A 17,865-nucleotide genomic window follows, 5' to 3' on the forward strand; every position below is an offset into this window, starting at 1 on the left:
GGCCACACTGACTGCAGAAGCTAACATACCAATCAGACACGTGCACCATGATTTTACAGACACTGTAAATGATCGAGTCTGCTCTACTAGGTCAGTAAACAGCATGATTCAATCTAACCTGTTTTAATTTAGAACATTTATATAACAATCAAAAAAAAAATCAGGACAAGACTGTACACCTAAATGCATTTATACATGGTGCTGTTCCTTGCCAAATTCACAAAGCCAGTTCATTTTTTCAATTGCACCTTTCAAAAAGAGAAGTTTGATGACATTTTATAAAATAATTTTTATTTTGGAAACATTTAGCAGAGAGATCTTACACACTACACCAAAGAGCTGCTACTGCTCAGGAGTTTAAAATCATGAAAAGGAAATTTCGCAGATTATTTTCACAACCTGATTAATTTTTGCAATTTTTTGGGCAAAAGATAAAGGCCCATGTCCTCCTGGTTTCCCCCTCTGCCCACCTAATGTGCATGAGCCGTGTGGCACGTGTGTCTGTTTTTTCCCCTTCTCATTTTGACACCACTTTATTAAAAACAACCCCAACCTCTTCAGAGCAGCCTCCCCTGAGCTGCACCAACAGCAAGAGGTGTCTCCTGTGCCACCCCAGCAGTGCCCGCTCTGCCACACACGTGGCACGTTCCTGTACACACACCACATCCTCAGGGGAGAACAGAAATCAGAAGAAATGCTGCAAAACACGAGGTGGGTTGGAAGAAATGAAATCCAGTGCCTTTCGGTCATAGGTACCTATTCCTGCCTCCACAGCCCCAAAACTCCGACTGTAAATCTCAGGGGAAATGTGAAAGGCCCGTTTACTCGCCGCTCCCTCCACTAGGACTTTCTGTTTTCCCATCCTGTCAGGAGCATCCAGGCACCTTCAAATTCAAACGGAATTGTTCCCACATAAAGTGACTGAACTAGTTTACAGAAACAACTTTCCAGCGTCCTGAAAACCACAGCTCTGTTCCCCCCCGGCCCCTGCCAGACCTACTTAACCTGGCGGCACGTGCAGCCCGCCCGCGGCACAGTCCCACGTGCCAGCCACAGGGATGCTCTGCAGCCCGGAATAATTTCAGATTAACCACGAAAACACAAAGGGTTTCTCCCTTATTTGAGGACAGGTCTTAAGTGGCAGGGTGTATCATATATGCCAGGGTAAAATTTCATTGAGGGTTTGAGGATTTTGTAAGGCTGCCGCCCCTAATCAAAGCTACTTACTCTTATTGCCTGAACTGTAAGGCAACCAAATTCAAAATTAGTCTGTTCCGTAACTCAGGTTCTTTGGAAATGACCCTATTCACGACACACAAGAAAGTCCACAATACAAAGGACTACTGCTACCTATACAGTTTTTTCTTCATCTGTTTCAATCAGCCTTATTTTAAATCTAAATCTTATTTCCTTTTTACTGTTTTGGTAGGAATAAAAGAGAATAAGAGGAAAGTCAGGACTGAAGAGAAATTGCAGCACTCACAGATTATAAATAGGAGCACAGAATACAATGGCCAAGAGCAAGAAGAGTTGAAATTGAAACCAAGAGGTCCTGACCTGTCCCTCACTTTCATTATTTGATGCTGTTTTGTTGTGTAATTTCTTAGAAAAATCCCAGATGAAACTTCAGTATGGAAAAGTATTCCACATCCCACTGATCCATACAGCAGCAACTTCCCATTCCATGCTTTGCTTAAAAGCTGCGAGTAGTTCTTTAATTTTGACTTTGAGAAGGATTTAAATAATTACGAGACAAAAAGGTTCCCGGAGTCCCACTGGAATATGTTACACTTGTGAACAAAACTCCCTTCTCAAACAAGTGGGAAGCACCTGGAAGCAGATGACTGAACCAAAGCAGATGAACAGCAAGTGCCTGCCTCAATGGCAAGTGAGAACTTGGCCTCTAGTGGCTTCACACCATCTCCCAGGGACACCTCGTACTCCAGGTGTGCCCGAGGCTGTCCTGATCCAGAGCGAGCAGCAGCGTGTGTGTCTCAGGGACAGGGAGGCACTGAGCCCCACACCTGAGAGTGAGGGGTGAGGGCAGCCCCCTCTCACACCACAGCACAAACTGCTGCTGAAACTGCTCCTGCCCCTCCCCACCTCCAGCAGCCCACTCCTGCCTGCCTCACGCTCCCTCCTTCGTGGCCACCAAAGGCTTGTGTGGCTCAACAGCAGCCTGGATCTGGAATCTAACCCTCTGCTAAAGGAAAAGAAAGAAAAAGGAAAGAAAGGAAAACCAGAAGGACCCAAGCACAACCTTTTTACGAAGCTGGTTTCAGAGCAATCAGCTCTGGCCTTGCACAGCCCTGTGCCGGGGGAGCCAGCAGGATGGGCTCAGGCAGAGCACGAAAGTAGAGCAGCAGGACGTCCCTTTTCAGCTACAGCCATAGGAAATGAAACCCTAATTTTACCATCTACTTGATGTTTCACTTTGATGAAGCAGAGACATCAGTCACGGTGATACACGTACGGCTATGCAGCCTTTTCATCTGCATCACTCACCCAGTCATGAGGTTCTCCTGCAGAGCAGCCACAGGGCTTCCTGTGGCCAGGCACAAGCATGGAAAGTCCTTGGACCATGGGCACAGGCAGAACCTCTCCCTGACATCACCTCTGTGCACGGAGCCCCTCTGCATGCCCCTGTCCTCCCACACAGAGGCTGAGTGAAGCTGCTGACAGCTCCAGCGCCGAGGCCACAGGGAGGAGGATCCGGGGAGCAGCTGCTCCTGCCTCACTCATGTCCCCAACAGCCCCCTCCAACACAGCTAATCCCCCACTGCCCATCAGCCAGCCCCAGCCCTTGGGCAGGCATGTGCCCCAGGGCCCCGAGCCCCTCCGGGTGCCTCCTCATCCAGCAGCAGAGGGTCTGCATTGCCCAGGGCTTGCGTTTCCCAGAAAACAAACCCAGCACCTTGCACCTGCTCAGCCTGAGTTGCCACAGAGGAACAGACTGAGACAGCAGCTCACCAGCAATAAAGATGATTTTTAAAAACTGAAAATAAACAACTCTGGTTTTTTGGGGGGTAGCATGTCAAATCTTGAAATTAGATTTTTAACTTGCATAAAACTCAAAGTAACTGCACTTCAGGTAAGCTTATCACACAGTTTATCACAGAACATTTTTAAACCCTAAGTGACCAAAACAGCAGAGGTATCAAAGCAGATCTTTGATAAGTTCAGTTCTGCAGAGTCCAAACTGCTGCAGTCACACCCATGGGGGTGCCAGTGGCGGCCGCGGGTGCTGCTCCCCGAGGGGACTGTGCCTACTCAGCTCCACGGAGAAGGAAGCAGTGATGGACAGCTCTGGGGGTAGCTGGGCTTTGGTCATGTTTCCCATCTACAGATCTATTCTTATTTCTGTGTGAAGAAGGTCTCAAAGGCAGACTCAGATGGTGAGAATGCTTCTGCGGGCCACTGGACTTGTGAATGAGAAAATGAGTACAAAATGGAACCAAGTGTGCAAGAAGCCATCAAATGAGCTGCAGCAATGAAAGAAACATTCAGAAAAATGAGTCCAGTGTTCTGCTTCTGGAAACCAGCAAAGTACCACACTTTTTCCCCTTATAGTCTGATTTTTGTTAATTACCTGAAGAAAACTATTCTGTAATATGTGAATTAAACACTACTTTTTATTTCATCTAGAATTGTTTTGAATAACAATCCTGTTTAATTCCAACTTGCATAGAACACCAACAATGCAAAACATCAAGGATCGGTGTTTTGTGTGACATTACATTTTGCTTGACCAATTTATGGAGCCACACCATCTAAACTTCAAACCAGAAGGCATCAGAGCAGAGGAATGGGCTGCAGAACTGCTCCCAGCAGCTGCCTGCCTTCTGCTATGCACATCTCGATGCTTAATTTACCTGGCAGGTGATGTACAGTTTCTTGCACTAAATCCTGTCTTAAAAATCCTAAAATACAAAGTCCAGCTTGGTCAGGCTCTCTTAAGCTAGATACTCTGGATAGAATTTCTGAAAGCTGCCCACTATGAGCACCAGGTCAGACTGTTATTTACTTTCATTTTGTGCTTTTCAAGCCATCTGCCTTGGTTTCGAATATAAAATTTCGGCCGAGAAACAGTTCTCCCACACTGCAAATAATTAAAGTTGGGATACTGTGATAAAACCAACAAGCAGTAATTATACTGATTAGAAAAAAAGCTGATTGACTATGGTCTTATATTACTTTAAAACAGTCACTATTTCCCTACAAAGCTTTGGTTGGGGTAATGAAATCATACCTATTAAACAGAAAGCTGAAATAAAACCACAGAATCATAAAACCATTTATGTTGGAAAAGACCTCCAAGATCATTGGATTCAACCACCACCCAGCAATGCCAAGGCCACCACTAACCCATGTCCCCAAGTGCCACACCCACCTGTCTTTTAAATCCCTCTAGGAATGGGAACTCTGCCCTGAGCAGCCTGTGCCAGGGCTTGACAACCCTTTCAGGGAAGAAATTTTCCCTAATATCCAGTCTAAACCTTCCCTAGTACAGCTTGAGGCCGTCTCCTCTTGTCCCGTCCCTTGTTCCCTGGGAGCAGAGCCTGATCCCGCCCCCCCCCCAACTCCCCCCTCCTGTCAGGGAGTTGCAGAGCCAGAAGGTCCCCCCAGAGCCTCCTTTTCTCCAAGCTGAGCCCCCCCAGCTCCCTCAGCTTCTAGGTGTCATCTGCCAACCTGCTTAGAGTGCACTCGATCCCCTTGACCAGATGATCAATAAAGATATTAAGCAGGACTGGCCCCAACATCGAGCCCTGGGGAACTCAGCACCGTGGAGATACACGGATGTATCTCCATTCCCCACCACGCTCTGGGCCCAGCTGTCCAGCCAGTTTTAAACCCAGCAAAGAGTGCACCTGTCCATCCCCTGAGCAGCCAGTTTCTCCAGGAGAATGCTGTGGGAAATGGTGTCAAAGACTTTACTAAGGTAGACAATCCACACCCTTTCCCTATGCGAGTCACCTTGTAGAAGGAGATCAGGTTGGTCAGGCACAACCTGCTTTTCCAAAACCTGTCCTGGCTGGGCCTGATCCCCTGGTTGTCCTGGTGCCATGTGATGGCACTTCAGGTGATCTGTTCTACAACCTTCCACAGCACTGAGGTCAGGCCATAGTTCCCCAGATCCTTCTTCTGACCCTTCTTGTAGATGGGCATCACATTTGCAAGCATCCAGTCAAGTGGGACCTTCCTGGTTAGCCAGGGAGGCTGGGAAATGATGGAAGTGAATACCTTCTGCCAGCTCCATCAGTGCCCTTGGCTGGATCCCATCTGGCCCCAGAGACTTGTCTAAGTGGTGTAGCATAGAAACATTCTTATTATCTTTTACAGCACTAGTAAAGTAAAACTACCATAATGTTTTGCAGTTATTTCAACTCCTTAGTTATTCAAGGGGCAGTACCTTACAATGAATAGCAATTAATATATATATATATTAGGCAGCAGAACAGTCTAGGCTTCCCATATTTTCCAGTGGAGCATTTCATTAATATCCCATGCATTATACACACACAGGATCGGAGTATGGAGCCAAAGCAATCCAAGACATATCCCAACTGGAGCAGGGCTTTTCCTTGCAATATGTTTTCACTCTGTGCCACTCACCACGTGACAAACAGCATCTGTCAGAGAAGAGCAGAACTTGGCACATTACCATGCACTGCAGAGCTTCCAAGTGCTTTTCATTCTGAAGGTTCATGATTTAAGTTTTAATCTTCAGGCAGAATTCACTCAGTCATCTCCTCTGCTGGCAGTGGCTGTGCCCCTCCACATCAGGGTGTGAGCAGGCACATGGTTGTATTTTATCCTTGCCCATATCTCAGCATTCCTATATCCAACTGTGATAGTATTTCACCTGCCAAGCTGCTGAAATATTTCCAGCTTGTTATTCACAAGCAGACTAGTTTTCTGACTATACCAAGGCAGCATACTCAGCCTGGTGCCTGCTCCCACAGGATCTCTCCTGAGGATTTGGCAAAAACAGTCATTCTCTAAAGTTTTGAAGAATCTCTCATTTTGCTTTGAAACAGGCAAAACAAAGATCATGGAAATTCTTCATGAGTTGTAACATCGCACTGATGCAAAGGAAATGAACGAGTATATCAATGTGTAAAATGTTCAATCTGGTCAGTCTGACTAGAAAATCAAAAAACACTAAAGGTATTTTAAGGAAAAGGGACTCAGCAGACCGTGATAACGCAAGCCTGGTGATGTGCAGAGAGGCAGGAGCGAGCAGGAGGGGCCCAGGGAGCTTTCCTCCCACCATGGAAGGAAATACCTCCACCAAGTCACTTCTCTCACAAGCAGAGCTGGCAGTAGCAGGACACACCCCCTCCTTCCCATTGTGCACAGGAGTTAATTTATAACTGTGACACACAGGCTGCACAGCCCGTGTCTGACCATCACCCCACAGCTGCCAAATGAATGGGGATAAGTGCCTTACTCCAGTGTTTGAAATCAATTGAGGTAAGAGGGAAAAGGAACTGGGATTTCTACTTTCACTTGTGGTGTCCCCCACAAGTCCTACTTTCTAAGATTATCAACAACCAACTCCTCAAACAGTCTTGCTCTCCAAAATAATTCTTGAAAATTCTCTCTAAAATCCTTCCTCAAGGCACTGTACCTCAAGCTTTCTTTCATTAAATCCACTCCCTTTCTATGCAGTTTTCTCCTAGTTTCCTTCTTCAGCAGCAGAGCTGAAAAAGGACTTGAGTTAATGAATGAAAGCTGGGCTACGCACGAGCCTGCTGATTCCCTGTCTTGAACAAAGCCAGCAGAGCTCATGGCAGGGACTGATTCTCTGCTATTTGCTTTTTGCCCCCTCCACACACACCCACACACACCCACGTAGCACACACACGGATATCTGCAAAATCTTGTGACGACCAGGAGAATAAACCTTTGCTGTGAGTGCTGCTGCATGGTTCCCTGTTCTCTCTTCATGCTCTCTCTCTTCCCTTCTTTATCAACCGGGATGTTGCACAATCAAACACTGTAGAAGTTACAAGGAAGGCATTTTTTATGCCCTGTTTCAGAAGGTATGAGTGGCCATGACAAGCCCCTAAATGCTGTCCTGTAGGACTGAAGAATCATGGTCTGATCAAAATTTTGTAACCTTAAAATGGGAAAAAATTGTGAGAAATAAATAAGAAAGAATAAATACATGAGAAAATAGCTGAAATTAAATGTGGAAATACAAATCTAGTTTTACCCTAAGCAATGCCTGTTCCACAGGCATTTCCCCATGATTTTTAGATCCTTGAAGGGCTATTAGAGCATTAGAGCCGTCTGCAGCTGCTTGACACACACACTTTGTTTTCCCAGTTCTTATGCAATGCTTTTTCAATTTAATTTTGAAACACAGTAGGGAAATTTTTAATGGGGAAAAAGAACTGTTTTCACAAAAGGAAGATTTGGAAACAACTTCATCATCAAGAAAAACAACTCCCACCAAGCCCAGAAATCATGCGGCAATTCCTGGTAGGCAGAGCCATCGTGCATCACTCACAGGATACAAGAATATGGAACTGTTACCCTTCTGTGACAAAACCAAAGCACAGTGATTTACAGAAACATTAGACGGGTCAAAGAGTTGATCCCCTCCTCTGTTTCTCCAGTGACACTCGATGGATTTTTTTCTGAAGACCACAGAGGGTGCAGTACTCAGAATCTCGTGGCTCATATACATTGTTGTGTTTCAGGTAATTGATAAATGGGTGGCAAATTTCTAGAGCTTCAGCTCTGGACAGAAAAAAAAATGTTGCTTTGACTTCCATGGTTTTTAAAGCAAACTTCCCAACAGCAACATACTCTGCCTTTAATTCCTAAAAGCTACTTCAGACACATTCTAGTAGATTAGGACATTTCCTGAAAAAAAGACTTGAACATTATAAACTTCTCTGAGTAAGACAGCAAATTTGCATCACAATAACCACAAAAAGGAATTAATGACATTATGCAGCTCTAAACTTTATTTTCAATAAAAGATTTCACTCATACATATCAAAAAGTTATGTGGCTAACACCAGAGGCTACCATGAAATGCACCTACAGTTCTGTTAGAGAAACTGTTCCAGTACACAACCTTCACCAAGATTTTATTAAAAAGGTTGTGACTACAGTTAATTTAGGGGGCTTTGTTATTTTGTATTAGAGGCAGACATGGTGTTTATCAGAGTGCAATCAGTTCTGAGAACATCTGTAGTCATTTGTGTCTTAGCAACACCAGTTGCTAGAGTAACCTGCTCCAAAAAAAATTTAAGAATAAAGTATTGGATATTTGAGATTTTTTACTGGGAAAAAAAACAGTTTAAATGATGGTGTTCAACGCTCAGCTGCTCAGTAGGAGCCATTGCTTATAATTAAGTGGATTTATTACACCATTTGCTTCACACAGCATCAGTCCTGCTGGCAGAGGCAGAGGGGAGCCCAGAAACATCTCTCTGGAGCAGACACAGGGTCCATCTCACCCAGTCCATGCTGCCCCTGAGAGCAGCACCAGCAGATGCCACCAGCAGGACATCTGTGAGCCTGGCCACCTCCACCAGCTTTCCAAGGGCTTTTTCAGTCCTGGTACAGCAGAACTGGGTGAACAGCTTGGCTTTGGGCAGGCACATTCCCTGCCTTCAGGATTTTGTGAACCTTGATCACCAAATCAGGGTCCCAGCCTTCAGCTTCTCTTGGTAAGGATCTGCTTCATCCCCTATGGTCACTGTTCTGCTCCCTCTTGAGACAAAGCAACCACAGTTCCACATCATAGACGAGATGTGGCTGCAACCACAGCTTTAGTACAGTGAAGTAAAATGATGTCTTTGTTGTCTCCAATACCCTTCCTAACAACACCAACACCACAGGCGTTTTGTTTGGCTGCCGCTTACACTGAGCAATCACTGCAGTGACCCATCATACCCTCATGTTCTCCTGGAGTCACAACTGCCCATTCTGAGTTCAGTCTCCTGTAGGAAGGGTTTAGATTGCTTTTCCCTACATGAATTACCCTTAATTTAGGTAAAGCAATCTAAATTGTATTTATGTTCATTACCTTAATTTCTTGTAAATTCATCTACATTGAAGCTCTTCTGTCACTTCTTGATCACTCAGTCTGGTGGTCTCCTTTTGCCTTTGGTGTGGCTTTTCACAACTCAAAACTTCAGTAACATGAGTAAACTTCAGAGATTTCATTGGCCATTCATTCCCCCAGATCACTGGTGAACATGTTGGACAAACCTAGTCTAAGTGCCAACATCAAGAGTACTGTCTCTTCCCCAGCCTTTGCAGTGACCACTGAGCCCTGTCCTCTGCTCCCTGGACTTGCTCATGGAGTTAGAGGGCTTTTAACTAGGTTTGTCAGGGAAGATCCAACAAGTAGGGGACAGCACAGCTAAGACAAGGTGACAAAATGCTCAGACAAACCAGCTCTGCTACAGGATGATGGACAGAATAAGGGTAGACAAGAAAGTAGAATATTGTGGATGTTGAAAACTGAATAAAGCCATCTCTAAACAGCTGAAGAAACCTTGTGATTGCAGACCCCAGTTCAGAGGGACTTTAACCACCCCAACATCCACTGTGAGAGCAACATGGTGGGGGGAACAAAAGTCAGGTTTCTCAATGCGTTGAAGATCATTTTTTTAGGTGGTGATGAGACAAGGTAAGAGTTCAAGGTCCCAGGAGAAGTGAAGATGACAAGTAACAAAACCAGCCTGCTCCCAGTTTGTTCAGAAGACTGATCTGATCTGTACGGTGCTGGGGGGGGGCCTGGAGAAGCAATGGCTGATCCTCAAGGACAGCTTCCCCCAAGCACAAGGGCAGTCCACCCCACCAGGCAGGAAAATGAGCAGATGCAGAAGGAGGACAGTTTGACTGGACAGAGAACTTCTGACTAAGATCAAAAGTGAAGAATTTGGGAGTTCAAGCAAAGACTAGGTACCTATGAGGACTTCACCAGAACTGCTGAAGCATGCAGAGATCAAAATCTTGGCTGGCTCAAATCTGGCTGGGGATCCAAAGTACAAGAAGAAGGACATTAGTGCTCCTGTGAGCACACTGGCAGCAACGGGCCAAGAAAACTGCTGGTTGGATGCTGAGCAGGCAGGCAACCAGTGACCAAGGACACAGGAAGGGCTGAGGCATTCAATGTCTTCCTTGCTTCAGGCTTTACCATCAAGGTCTGCTGAGGCCTCCCAAGTCCTTGTGCCTCACAGCAGAGCTTGGAGGGAGAAAGTGTCACCTGTCAGGACCCCCAGCAAATATACTCCCTCCTAGGGGTTTGGTTACCTGGGCTCAGGGCCAAGACAGTACAGCTGGTGACCTTGGGGACAGCTTTTCCAGAAAGCTCTACTGGAGGCATCAGCAAAGGCTTCTCTTTAAGCTGCAGCTCTCCCCTTTGGCCCCCGCCTGAGCTACAGACGTGACTTCCCAGCTTGACCACAAAGCTGCCTCCTGGGGATCTACCTGCCTGACCCTGGGTACCTGCCCTCATGACCAGGTGACCCTGCTGCTCCCAGACACTAACAACAGCAGAGAAAGATGAAGTTAGAGACTGCCTTAAGAAAACTGGACACACACAACTCTGTAAAACCAAACAGGAGAAGGATCTGCTTCTTATCACTTTAGAAAGGCCGTATCAATCTGGGAGGTGACTTATGACTAGAAAAGGGCAAATGTCACTTCAAGACAGGAAATAAGGGAGAAAGAGGCCAGTCAGACTTGTCTGTCTCCTCCCAGCGTCTCAGGGGACTGTGGAGCAAATCCCCACAGAGACCATTCACACACACGTGAAGGTCAAGTAAGAGACCGGTAACAAATGAGGCAAACAGTGCCTGGCCAATCTGACTGCCCTCTCTGATGAAATTATTTGCTCTGTGGAATAAGGAGCTTCAAATCTTCTGTGTCTCCTTTCAGTAATGCAAAGTCCTTTGGCATGCTTGCAGCCATACTGGGAAGGTATAAACTATGGACAGACTGCTCTCCACAGGAAAATGGCGTGGACTGCCAGGTTCAAAGGACTGAGACTGCAGGTCTACAACCAAACTAGCAGCTGGTAACAAAAAGCTACCCACAAGAGATGAGAGTGGACACAGAATTAACATCTTCATCATGACAAGTGCAACAGTACAGAAGGTTCCTTCCAAAAAAAAAAATCTGTGGATAAGACCAAACTGGGAGGTGAAGTCCAGAAGCCTGGAAAGCAGAGCTGTAATTCAGATGGACTATGACTTGGGAGAAGAACGGGCTGGCAGGAACCAAGGAAGTTCATTCAACAAGGGCAAGAGTTGTGTGCTGCCCTAGGGATGGGGCAACCCCACAGGACAGGCTGGGAACAAACTGAGAGGCCGCAGCTATGCAGAAAAGAACCTGAAAAGTCCTGGTGGACAAGTACAACGTGAGTCAGCTGTGAGTCCTGGCAGCAAGGAAGGCTTGTCCCAAGCTAGACTAAAAAAGGTATAGAAAAGACACAGCCAGACTCAAGAGACTAGAGAAAGAGGTAACAGTATCTTACAACAAGGAAAACTCCAGGGCAACATGAGGAAAAATTTATTTACCTTGTGAGAGGTCTGCACTGCAATAGTGTCACACAGGGGTGATGAAATGTCCACCACTGCACATTTTCAAAACCGCAGTGGGCAAGATCCTGAGCCACCCACCTTCTGTGAGCACCTCATGAGGTGCCCTGCAGTCCAAATCTCTGCTTTCAGCAGCTTCCATTGATAGAGCACCTCTTCTCCAAGCCTGGGGAAACCTGGCTTTTTAATACAACTTTGTCAAATGTCTTCTGAAAATCTGATTATACCTGTAGCTTCCATCTACCCATGCACTCACAGAATTCCAGGCCATTAACAAGGTGGAATTTCCCTGCACAGAAGCCATACTGACTCTGTACTTTCCAGTAAGCAGTGGTTTTGTCCTTCATAACTTTACCAATCTTATTGCTGTGAAAGTCAGTAATCTGTATGGTGTTCCCTGGATGTCCTCTAAAGCCCACCTTTAGCTCTAACAGTGAGAACAAGGAATTAACTGAGCTTCTCCATCACACCATAGGTGCCCCTTCCACCACCCTTGACCACTGAGCAGTCCCACATAATCACTACCTGGATTCCTGCTCTGGATGAATTCGGAGAATCTATTACTACTGGTTTGAGCCTGCTGTCCAAGGTGCTCTTCAACTTCTTTTCCACCCTTTTTAATTCTCATTTTACATTTTACCTGTCATGGTACATGTTTTCCTGCTCTCACCTGCCACACTTTCCTTTCTTTAAATGCTCATCTCTTCCCCATGATGGCTTTTTAGTTTTCCCATTGAGCCATGCAGGGATATTGGAGGGGATACATACACCAATTTGTTTGCTTTCAAACAGTATATCTTGTCTTCTGACACAATTTTTTAAACAGCCTCCAAGTTCCCTGTAGGCTGCTTATTTTCTGGACATATCTTTTCAAGATTTGGGGGATTTTTAAACTACTTGTTTCATTTTTAGGTATTTTGATTTCTTGAAATTGAATATCCATGTGCTGGATTTATTTTGGCTGCTGTCCCTTTCTAATTGGCTATATCTAACTGTACTGTGGTTGCTACAAGCCAACCCAATACTAGCTTAAAGTTCATCGAACCAACTCTTGTTGGTCCTATGAACCACAACACTCCAAAAAGGAACTTCTCTTGACCGTTTAAACTGGGTTGCTGTAGGAAGCAGTCATTTACTGAGTGCATTACTCTCTGCCTCACCTCCTGAGGAGGCAGAGAACTGGTCTTTGTCCAGGCAGTTGGAATCTTCCTCTAGAACTACCCCAAATGTGCAGTTTCTCTGATCTCAGTTAATAGGTCCTGACTGCTGTCACTGCCTTGACCCAGGGGTTGCCAATACAACCCCAGTAATACATTTAAGGTCTAGGATTTCCACACATACAAACTCAATAGCGTTTCTCTTCTCCTGTATCTGTAATGCTGTTCCCATTTATAAACCCCTTCACTCACAGTGGCCCTGTCCATTCCTGTACAGCAGCATCTCCACAGCCCAGGAAAGCCTCCTTCCATCATCTCCCCAAGACTCTTCTTCCAGTACAGACGGCATAACCTTGGGGTTACTCCCTGTGGTCACCATCAAATAACTGCTATGACTACAATACCTAAAACTAGTTGTACTACTGTGCCACAAATTACAAACCAAGAACAAACACATCCTACTTGGAATGCAACAACCCCCAAATTTACAATCACATAAGGTCTCAAACAGAGGCAGATTTAGACGGTAAATGATTCATTTCTTGCTACAACTCACTGACAAAATCATTTTCCTTCTCTATTCTTGGCAGGTCAGCCAAGTTTCAAACAAGAATTAATACCTCACAAATAGCAGCACCATCTCCTCCACTGGGTACAATTCTGCCTGAATAATGGCCGAAGACCTTTTTTTGAAATCTACCCTAAAGGTCCCATTTCTTCCAATTCTCTTTTTCTTTCATGTTAGTTCATGTCCTCTTCAGTATGAACCATAACTAACGTGCTACCAGCGACCAACTCACATGCAAGCAAAAGGTCTCTGAGTTATCCCGACTACGCTGTGTGTTATTTTTTATAAAACAGAAGGTGCTGTTATTTTATTTACTGTGAGTGCTCCTTGCTTACCTATGCTCCAGACCAGGACAATCAGCAATAAAGCTATATTCAAATGCACAGAAATAGCACAAAGTTTCCACACAGAGCCCAGGATGACAAAACCTTCACAGTAAAAGATACATTCATATTTCCTTTCTCTTCCCTGTTTGCATTCCGTCTTTTCTCATTTCCTTTTTTTGTCTTTCATGCTATTATTTATTTGAATTATCTAACTGCCAGCTTAGTCATTATGTAACTCTTTATATTTAGCCCACATAAAATATTTACAGTTCAAGAGTACTCAAATATATTAACTTCTAAACACAATGACTCAGTCAATTAACAACCCTCTCCTCCAGAAAACAAAATTATACTTCTAGATAAAAAAACTGTGGTGACATAAGCTTTCAGTCTTTGGAATATCCTACTTGAAACTTCTTCTTTACTATAGAGAAAGAGACTTTCTGCTTCCTGCATTCTTCCAAGTCTTCCAATCACAGAAAAGCAGCGCACTGAGCAACCCAAAATGGATTACTACTTGCTACTACAAGTAGTGAACCTCTAGGTTCATTCAGAAGCAGCACTACCACAGGGTAACCAAATTTTGGAATGGTTTGGCTTGGGGAGACCTTAAAGACCATCTCATTCCACTGTCCTGTCACGGGCAGGGACACCTTCTACTAAACCAAGTTGCTCCAAGCCCCATTCAACCTTGCCTTGGACACTTCCAGGGATGCAGTAATCCCAAATGTGTGTTAACTTCTGCCACATGCACAAAAAATCATTGGAAGGCCCTGAAAGAATGGGACGACACACACCAAAGATACAGAAAAGGAAACATGGCAGGAAAGGTCTGACATTTCTGCAGCCATGTTTGAGTGTTCCTGATCACAGGGTGTCTCTCAGACTATTTTACCGGATTCAGCCAAATGGCAACTGCACCTATCGCAAAGAGCAACCAAACAGTCAACAAGGCCTGACAGAGAGCCAAACAAACAAAAAAGGAGGGGGTAGTTTGAGATGGGGGAGTGTTTTCTTGTTTGCTTGCTTTTTAAACTTACTGCAGTTCCTGACTTACAGCTTTTAAGGAGAAAAGAAAACGAGAAGGTGAGCTAAAGAAAAGCATCAGACTTCAGGGTTCACACAACCGTGGGCACATGAAGACTCAAACTTTGTGTCTGCACCTTTCCACAGCATACATTTTACTCTTGTCAACACTTAAAAAACAAATACAAAGAATAAGAAAGAAAATGACCTACACTGCTTAAGGCATCATATAAACAGGTCCTCAGACCTTCTGGTATGTGTAACTGTGGTTCCAGGAGAAAACAAACAAGATCATGAAGATATCTTCATTGTTATAAATACATTTTCTTCAGACATTAGCATTGAAAATTAATCCCTAATCAGATAACAAATAAATCCCAGCAAAACCAGTGCTGTGTGTCCTGGAGTGCCTGCTGACTGCAGAAAATCTGGAGCGTAAGATGAATGCAGGCAGAAGAATGACCTGGTCACTGCTTTCCTAACAGGTCTGTGATTAGTTGAGCTGTGGCCAGCAATAAAATTGTGTGTTTTCATTTCAGCTGACACCAGTTGCAAGGTGAATCACATTATGTCAACTCCTGCAGTGGTAATCAAAGTCTGTTTAACTCGACACTCCATGAACTTAACAACCAGGTTTTTTGACAACTGGGACAAGAAAGGAGCGCAGAACAAGCCACTTCCACAGCCCTCAGGGCTCTGTCACCTGTGAGCAAGGGCCCATCCCCAGGGGGCTCTGGGCCAGTGAGGAATAGACTGAAGTTTGGGCAGAACCAGAGGGTGACATACACCTTCAGGCTGAGCAACAGCACAAGGAATGAGTGCCTTCTTGCTCACCATGCACACCAGGTAACCTTTGGGAAAGAACAGCCCACAGTATTTTCTGCCACTTTTAGCTCCAAAATCTGTCAATATCAAGACCTTTCCCAAAGGGCTGTCATCCCTGACTTAGGCCTAGTCTGCCAAACACTAGTCTGCTTTTTACTTCCCTCATTGGAGAAAGAAGCTGCATGACATACACTGGACTCTGCCAGTAGTTCAGCAAGAATTAACACTCTCAGTAAAGACCAACTGTCTTTGGTTTTTTATAACCTCAGCCACAAAAAAGTAATTTCATTCATAAGAGAAACTGATATGACAACTTGGTGCTGGTTTTTATTCGGCATAATTCTTTAGGTGTTGGATGGCTATCGCACAGATTAATAATTCACTGAATTACTATAATTACTTTTGCTACCTTGTAAACTGCCTCCAGCAGTGCTACCATTGACTCATGGGGACTTTTGGGCTTTCCTCAGGTCAGGTAAGAGTGAGTATTTCATAACTTCTTTTATTTTTTAAGGCTTGGTATGTGAGCGACCTACTGGATAAGAAAAAAAAAGACAACAAAACAAACAAACAAACAAACAAAAACAACCCTACAAAACAACCAACCAAACAAACCCTCGCACACCCACACATACCACAAAAAAGTAGAAAAAGAAAAATTAAATCTCATGTGTTTTTGTAGTTCTCCAGAATACCAGCCAAGCTAATGAAGAAAAAGAGGGCCCCCGTAATTTTTTAATCCCTTTATCTTCTAGAAAGGCCAGCTCCCCTTCCTATACCCCAAAAGTTCTAGATTAACAGGAAATGGGGATTTAAAACACACAGAATAATCAAGGCAACAGCTTCTGAAATTTCAAGAGCTATTTTAAAGGTATGGAACAAAGAACAGACATATTGCAAACGGGACTAGACTTGTATGTGAAATTTCAAAGCCCTGAACCAACAGGGTTGTATTCTGTGACAGTGTTCTCCCCAATGGGTAGATGAGAACAATTACGCCTTTACCAAAAGAGCAGCATGAGGGAATCTGAAGAACAGAAACCCAGGTTTTCTACCCAGAATACTTCCATGTGGTTTTGAAAACAGCTGCTATGTTCTTTTCTGCTCTGAAGAATAATTAATCACCTGCTTTTTAAAGTGAACTTGGTCCTGAATATGCATTCTTCTACCCCAATCATCTTAAATTAGTCATATTTAAGGAAGAATTTCTTAAGCTCTTTCAAACAGAATAGGAAAAAAAAACTGTCACAGAAAAGACATTAGTATGAGACTGATCTGTAAAATCTCAGAAATTGAATTACACATGATAGGACAATCTGTACAGAAACAGAAACCATCACCCAAGGTTTAAAGCTGCCACACGCTTTAAGTGATGTTCCAGCTGATGACCCTAAGAGAAACAGCACTGTCAGTATTCAAACACAAACACACATTTCAAGACACAGAATGAAGCTCCTGGGATGCAAGAATAGCTCCATGGTCAAGTCTCAGCTCAGGAGAGACCCATGTTCTGCAGAACTGAACTGTTCCATCACCTCTGAAATTAAGCTAGCCACACCTTTAACCCAAATAGAAGTTTATTTAAGAGATGGAAAGAGCTCCCAGTCAGCTCCATCTCAATCCTAGATTATTTTTTGAAATACAAGGCTTGTTTTCCAGTAGGTTTGTTCAGTTACAGGACTGAGTGGTGACAACCTGGAAAAGACAGGGCAGCGACTGGTGTGAATCACAGTGACCCCATACCCTGAAGAGGCCCTGCTGTCACAGCACCCTCCTGAACATCAGGCTACATAAGGCATCAGGAGGAGAGCTGAGCCTCTGTAGCACCACCTTCACTGACACTTTGGAGGTGGCCGCAAGGATAAAGGATTTGAAGTTACTCCCCTCAGGTACTAGAGTGCCTCCAGTCACAGCATCCACGTGACCTAAATCCCAGAATCACTGCTAGAGAGGGGCCACCAGAGAACACTGTAGAAGAAATGCTGATTTGCTGCCCTTTAACCAAATAAAGGAAAAAAATTCCAGACAAATTAGGGTGAAAGAAAGAGAATAAATTATAAATAAGACGAAGCAAGAAGAAGCTGAAAAAGACCTTCCTAACTAACCAGTGAGTGCCACTGGTCATGGCATAGGGGACAAAACCACTCTGGAGCTCCTGCAAGATGCTCTCTGGAGGTGGGTGGTCTGTAGATGCTGCTTGGTGCAAGAATATTTGTTAAGTCCCGTCACAATTCTATTTCAGGCTCAGAAGTTTCTGCACATCTCCATTCTGACAGCTCCTTTTCCAACCACAGGGTTTTGCAGACCCAACACAAGTTTTATCAAACATCCATTTTCTAAGAGCGGCTTTCACGGAAAACAGAGAAGAGATATGTGGGGAGGGAAAAAAA

At 44.5% G+C, this 17,865-nt stretch overlaps 1 protein-coding gene across 4 annotated transcripts in view; it reads right to left on the minus strand.

Moving 5' to 3' along the window:
• Window positions 1-17,865, minus strand: part of EYA3 (EYA transcriptional coactivator and phosphatase 3) — a 56,283-nt gene that overhangs the window by 36,544 nt on the left and 1,874 nt on the right. The window lies entirely within an intron of this gene.

This window comes from Pseudopipra pipra, chromosome 24 (genome assembly GCF_036250125.1).
Source record: "Pseudopipra pipra isolate bDixPip1 chromosome 24, bDixPip1.hap1, whole genome shotgun sequence".
Classification (NCBI taxonomy): Eukaryota; Metazoa; Chordata; class Aves; order Passeriformes; family Pipridae; genus Pseudopipra; species Pseudopipra pipra.